Source organism: Hyposmocoma kahamanoa, unplaced genomic scaffold (assembly GCF_003589595.1).
Source record: "Hyposmocoma kahamanoa isolate Upper Pololo Valley unplaced genomic scaffold, ASM358959v1 204, whole genome shotgun sequence".
Classification (NCBI taxonomy): domain Eukaryota; kingdom Metazoa; phylum Arthropoda; class Insecta; order Lepidoptera; family Cosmopterigidae; genus Hyposmocoma; species Hyposmocoma kahamanoa.
The window spans coordinates 1977398-1984971 of record NW_020653728.1 but is presented as its reverse complement, the minus strand read 5'-3'; positions in this window follow the sequence as shown (position 1 = coordinate 1984971).

The following is a 7574-nucleotide window of genomic DNA, read 5'->3' as shown; positions in this document are numbered from 1 at the left end:
ACATTTCAACTTTGGAGGTATTAGCGTTTTTAAATGAGATGTTCAAACTCAAAGTGTAATAATCTTTATTTCATAGGTAAGCAAATTACACTTCTAAAATAACAATTGATTAAACTCTATCGCTCATTCGTAAGGCAGTTTCTCCTGGGAAGAATGAGTAAGAAACTCTAGGGGTTGCTCTTTGTAAATAAACATTTGTACACATTTATCTTTTAGAATATATTAATTTTTTTTCAAACATAATAAATCGAGACTAACGGACCAAGGGCTGAACGGGTTACTGCCACGAATTTTTGTCATCCAAGCACGCAGAAGTTGTACATTGTTTTTAACCTCGTGAATGGCAAATTTTTATATCAATCGAAATCTTATTCTAGCTTCTTAAGAAGCGTATACATAGCCCCTTAAATGAATTTGTGACTTTGTGAAGACGGCTATCAAGAACTGGTACTTTATTTTTATTCCACGTATCTATGTTATGTCAGTCAATATTTTTTAATAAAGAAATTACATTTTCATAAATTTACTGTGACGTTAGCGTAACAATGTTAATGTCCTTAAACTCATCTCTCAAAGATGCTTGTAAATTGCCCTAACCGCACGTTTCTGCAAAGGACAAAGGTTCTATTGATATCGGCGGCATTACCCCAAAACAAAATGCCGTATGTCATTAAACTGTAAAAGTAGCTGAAGTAAAACTATCTAACGGTTTCGACGTCTGAAAGTTTCCGTATTTTTCAATCGCGTGTCTGATAACTTACTTATATGTGGACCCCTCTGTCGCTTCTTTACGTGTAACAGTTTTTTCATATACACCGTCTATTTTACGAATATATGTCCTAACCTTTTTCGAGAACGTTCTCAGTTTGATTGAGATATGTTGGTTGATCTTTCCTCACGTTTTCCTCCACGTGCGCTCAATATATTTATGTCCTTGTTTTGCTAACATTCATTTAAGCAAATATCAAGTGTTTACACCGTGTAAGCCCACAGCTACAGTGTTTTCACACTGTATAGTATGATTACACACATGGATACACTGATGTGTATCCTCAATTTTACTATATAGTTTTTCCAAAGTATATTTTACTACATATTCAACACTTTCACTGTTACGCCATCTACTAAAACCATTTGAGGTTTTATAGACTCGTAATAATTTGCACCATTTCAGAGTTATTTTATTGTCTAATTTGGGTGTATGAATTGCCTGTCACCTTTACAACGCTCCAAGTGATTAGCATCTTATGTGACGAAAATATCGTATCAAACGTTGCATGCAGATTGCACTGGAACATTAAATAATATATCACGCTAATATAGTTTGTAATTAAACATGCCACGGACATTAGGCAGTGACCTAGCTGATTTGAATGGATTATCGATGCCTTTTCTTTTTGCAAGAACTCGCGTGAGACTCCGAATACGGGTGTTTATTTTTTATTTTATTAAAAAGAGTTTTTTATCGTGAAACAGTTTTTATTGTGAAACAATCGATATAGGAAAATACTGCCACATATAACGGTTTCTGTTTTGAAGGGTTCCTGGAGAAATTATATGTGTTACGCTTTACCCAATTTAGTTCTACTATTGACTATTTTAGCACCACTATGGTATTTGCACCTAACTTCACGCGTTAGTTGTTTATTTTATTCGGAACAAGAACATCTATTAATAACGATTTATAATTAATATTATTAGGTAAAGCTAATTACTACAGTTGTCCACATTTCCATTTTCAAATATCTAACTGATAATAAAACTAAGGTAAAAGTTAACACCTCAAAAAGAAAAACAAACACAAAACTACCTACAGTCTTAGAATAATAACGCATAGAAACCTAGTCCGCACACGCTAAGTGAGGCAAATTGAAGCGCGCCCAAAGGGCCTACACGAGCGTGCGGGCCTTCAGTGCTCAAGGTCAACTTGCACCGCGAACAGCTCAAGAATTTTAGCTAAAAATGACGAAATGTGCGGTAAATGAGTGTAAAAATACGTCAGACAAATACTAGATACTAACATCACATTCCACAAGGAAGTAACGCGGTTCAACTTGTATTTTTATATAAATATTCACTGAAACCGAAAATTAACCTACTACTAAAACTAGCCTACATGAATTTGATTTTTGCCTCACTTGTGACAGTTTGTTTGATATGAAACTATCATTCTATGCGTTATTATTCTAAGCCTACAGTAATAAGCATAGCGAAAAATGTAAACCGACGTGAAGTGTGCAATCGTGACCACCAAACAAAACGTGCATTAAAAAAATGTTAATAAATAAATAGACTCGAAACAAGAAAAAAAAATTCTGTAAGCTGTACACCGTACAAGCGGTACAACCGGTGAGTTGTTGTTTTGACTTCTTTAGTACTATTTCGAATCATCCTGTGGTATTCACGCCTAACTTCACACTACCTCCTCAACGAAAGTTATAAAAGACCTGTGACAAGATCGAGTAACGCAGTCTTGATCCGATTGTGAACTTAGAGAATAATAGTGAGTTTAACTTGAATGAAATCGAAATGAATCTTTATTTCATAGATAAGCAAATTACACTTGAAATCTTAAACTCTAATGCACATTCATAAGGCAGATTCCTCTGAGAAGAATGAGGAAGAAACTCTAGGGATAGCTCTTTTAAATATACGAAAAAATAATATCACGAAAAACTTTTACTCGCAAAGATCTGAGGGGCACTGGCACTGGACCCGTCACCTTCAGACATAAACTTGACAAGTCTAATGCGCCACAAGACTCACTAACTACCTTACTGCTAGGTGCAAGAAATAGTTATACAAAGGTACCTTAAAGATTACCTTTAAGGTATACCAATATGGTTATGTACTTATAAACTTGACTCATACGTACGTCTTGTTTCGTAAAGTATACAGTTGACATATCACGACTTCGTAAACTTGTCTGAACGAAAATGCTTTACGTAAAAGGGAACACGCAAAGCTCCTTACGAAGTTATTGGCGAGTGTATATTGAGTAAATAATATTACTCAAACAAATGCAGTCAATATTCCTTTTACTAAAATGAAAACTGGCCATTCTTAGCAGTCGCCTACTCAAAGTCTCAAAACTATTTAAGTGGCAATGCACATGATTTTACAATAAAATTCCCTACGATATTTAAAATTTGGCATTTACGGGGATGGAAACAACAAAAGGTTGTCACATAACAACTTGCCGCATTTCATCGCAAACTAAAACTCTCTGTCGCACAAACTATAAACCGATAACTTCGATTAACATTACGTCATTTTTATTTTTTGGTAAGTTTTTGTTATTTTTGTAAACAGCCATATTTATTTACTCATATTATGCTTCGCGAATTTTGTAAAAAAAAGAAAGTAAAAACAGAACAGTGTAGTGAACACCATGAACACCAGTTCATTGGAGGTATCAAATGGAAGTCCCTTCCAGCGCACGCACGCACACGCACGTTACACGTCACGCACATGGACACACACATGGACACCCATAAATTACACCCGAGAGTAATAAATGTAGGTCTTACAAAATATTTCTCCCGGCCCGGGAATCGAACCCGGGACCTCTGAACTGCTATCAGCATGGTAACCGTTCGATATACGTTATTATAGTTTCAAAATTACTTGAGCTTGAAAAATTCTAGACTATAAAATTTTCGATACTTTTTGTGTTAAAAAAATTAGGACCAATCTCACCTCTAACAGATTCAGACGTTACTTTGCGGAAGTCCATGTTACTAAAAGTGGGAGTACATTAATTTGCTACTCGTCGAACTCAGTGGAAGTCAAATCATGCAAAATGTCTGAGCTTGAGTTGAATTTTTTTAAATAGTTAATTTTCTCATCCTCTCTCCAAATAAAATTAAATAAATAAATAACACAAGCGCACCTACAATCCTAGATCTCACCATCATAAATATACCCGACACTTGTTTTGCTTCTACGAGGTATCATCAGCGGTTGAATAAAATTTTTCTTGATGATGTAACTGGCAATCATGGACGAAGAAAAAAACAATCGAAGTGTTCTAAGCCTCGATTATTATCCGAACCGCTGTTGCCAAAACTTACACATTCATAATTTGCAATACTATGAAATCTTGATAATGATTGATGTAAAGTAGATAATATCCAAACATGTTACCGTTGTTTTGTTATTCGCATCAAACTACGAAATGCCAAACATAAGATGAAATCCATTCAATCGCATTACGTTTCCTAGCAGTTTCCCTTTATACCGAACGAAACGTTCAAACGTGTGTTGGCAAAATTGCACTATGCCACTGCAACTGTCAAAGGACCAATTGGATTGATCCGACCAAGATGCTATTGAGGTTTTGCTACAACTCGGCTATAGCTGGGTCCGTTTTATTACGTTTATTAACCTGATACACACGGTCTTTTCATTCTTGTCCGTTACATTTTAATCATTTACATTCTTTGTTGTCTTTGTCATGTATCTTCTAGAATGTTCAACGCCCTCATGCGGTATAACTTTAATTACTTTATTTATCTTTCAATGTGCAGGCTTCATGACGATGTTTTTCTTCACCGTTTCACAAATGTACGTAATTTAGAGATTAAAGCTATATGGTTGCCGGTACAGAGATTCGAACCGTTGATCTCGTAATTGAAAAGCAGCCGTTGTCCTACCAGGCTAATACCGCTCTGTAAATTCATAATACTGCTAATTTCTGCAATAATTTTTCGAGCTTTATAGGACCATAAAACTATATCTACGAAATTAGCCATATCATGGTCCTAATCAAGACGAGAAGGTAATCGCGATACAAGACAGCGTAGTCGCTGTCGGCTGTGGCTTTAGCTGAATGAGATCCTTTTGCATACGCCACAGCCGCACATATGTCAGTAAATTATTAATATATACAGCGAAATTTGTTGTTTGGTTTAAATATTAGCTATGTCATGTTTCGGCATTTCATTTTTTTTGTAACTAATTTGTTTTACAGAGTAGCATTAGAGTAGCTTTCATAAGCTGCAATTTATAAAAACTACTCTAATTTCTTGTAATAACAAACAAGTCAACTAGATGGCGCTTATTGCACAAATTATTATGTAAAATGTTTTCGAATTAAGCCACTTTACTATTTGGGTGCGATATGGAATTTAATCCTATTTATCCATCTGTTGTTGTTACGTAAAGAAAAGACGATTTCGCCTGGATGCAGACACAAATTAACGTATAATAAAACACCGATGTTTCGTTTAACTCTGCAGAAACGCAATACGTAAATCATGTTTTAAACATACAAGCAAAACTTTAACAATCTCGCCGTAAAATCTCTCTTATTGGAGCCGTTCGTAAGCCTAAGGCTCTGTCCACAGTCTAGGTTGTAATATTTTTCAGAAAATATATAATCACTCTTGAAGCCAAACATATTCTCCCGAAGCGTCTTGAGTCGAGTGCTACCCCAAGGCACCTTCAGGCACGCAATTTATGAAGAGCCTTCAGCTCATTCCTTTGCGCGCTAGCGTAATCAAGATCATCATGATGACCCAATGCGGGTTGGGGACTTCACACGTTTTCGGAACGTTGTGAACCTTCATTGACGTTAATGAAACCGGCCAACACGATATTTTACTTCACCGAAAAGCTTATGGTAAGTAACTTTCAAATTAAATTTTGCACAACAAACTCAGAGGGGTGAGCCCGCAATCAAATGCACAACTTCTGCTAAAGAGGCGGTAGGTCAAATCATTAAGCTACCACGGCAATCAAGGATACCAGAGGCCCACTGCTAAACGTCCATCAGAATTTGAAAGAACTCAACCAAAATTGTAAAGTCACAATAAGTTGGCGATACATCGACTTTACTGAGGAGATACATAAATATCTTTGGTTTGAGAAATCACCTGGTTTTGCATTACCTGCTTATACGCATTAAAAAGTAAAAGGTTTGTCGCAAAGTTTGGGTAATAAGAAAGAAAAAGACATTAACCATTTTTGCAAAGTTTGGAAGATTCACAGTGGATCTTCAGTTTTTTAATATCATCATGATGTACACCTCATATCCAACTTCCGGGTTTATACCTCAGTCGCTTTATCCGACACTCATGAAATATTAAATGAGTGATCCTGATCTGAACCGGAAATTTTACGGCAGTACGCGCGCAGGCACAGAATATTACATCCGTCAATATTAACGTCATTTAAGAGACGTGGTTCAAATATTCCATCCTATGTGTATTACGGGCCTTTCAGACTTTAAGGGTTATAATCACGGAATAACATACTAGTGGAAGTGTGAAGTAGTTCCTTTGTAGCCAGTGTTGTGATATATCTATCATAACCAACTTTCGTTGAGCGTTAACACTCTTTTAAGATAAACGCGAGCTTCATTACATAAACCAAAAATGTTTTCAGCGATTTAAAGTTTACTGTTCTGTTTTGTGATGTCGAAAAACTTTTTTTCTGTCTTTCTTTCTTTCAGATATGTGCAGACCACTAAGGGACACACACTTTTTTATAATACCAAGTGACAGGATGAATAAGTCGTGCGCCTGGTAGTTACAGTACCACACAGAGCTTTGAATCGTAAAGACCTTAGGGGCATTGTCACCCCGAGACATAAGTTGACAAGTCCCATTTTCCTATAATTTAACTAGTACGCTTACCCTTTCAAACCGGAACGCGGTAATGCTCACATTACTGCTTGGCGACAGAAATAGGTAAGGTGGCAATACTTCCTTGGAAGAACTCTTTCACAAGAAGCGAAACTGAAGGAAACTTGTGTGTTGAAAAAGGTTCAAAATTTTATCGAAGATTTGTGTACCGCAAGGGCCACATGTTGGGCCTAAATTATCGCCTCGATGGTAATGTGTTTTAAGGAGCAATATTACATTTAATAGTTCTCTTACTTATGCTTGGAAGTAACAATACATCGAAAGATAAAAATATAAGGTACCAGGATCATATAAGTAAGTGAAGGTACAATCATGAATGTGCTTGATCTGAATGAGGCCTTAGCTAAATTTGAAACTGTTGAAAACTTTCCATGTAAAGACGCCGCTTCAAAGGGTTGCGGTGCGCCCTTCTAAAAGGGAGAACAACTTTTAGATTTAATTATGTACTTACTTGTATCTTTTGAGCTGTCGTCTTTGGAATTTATACTGGATTACTGATTGGGATTCTGCAATCATGAGTCTTGTTTGTTTTTCAATCGAGAGGTTGACATACGTTTATAAACATTTACCATTGACTTACAATTATATGGACGTCGGGTCCGCGCTAAAAAGTGTCCGAGCTAGTAGTCCGATTTTAACGCCCTATAAGGGCGTTAAAATCGTATACAGAGCGTCATTCACGCTTTAGTCTTCGTTTGTTCGACTGACAGCGAAGCAAGCAAAATTAGACAGTACTGCGATGACATTACAATTTAAACTTAACGTTTTAGCTTTTTCATATTCCTTTACATGTCACTACGTTTAAATAGGTTGACTTGGGACATTTTTTTCGTGGTTTTTGTATTAGACCCGTCGTCCATTTATTTGTAAGTCAATGACATTTACAGACAGAATATAAATAAGTATTGAAACTTATTTAAAAAAGGC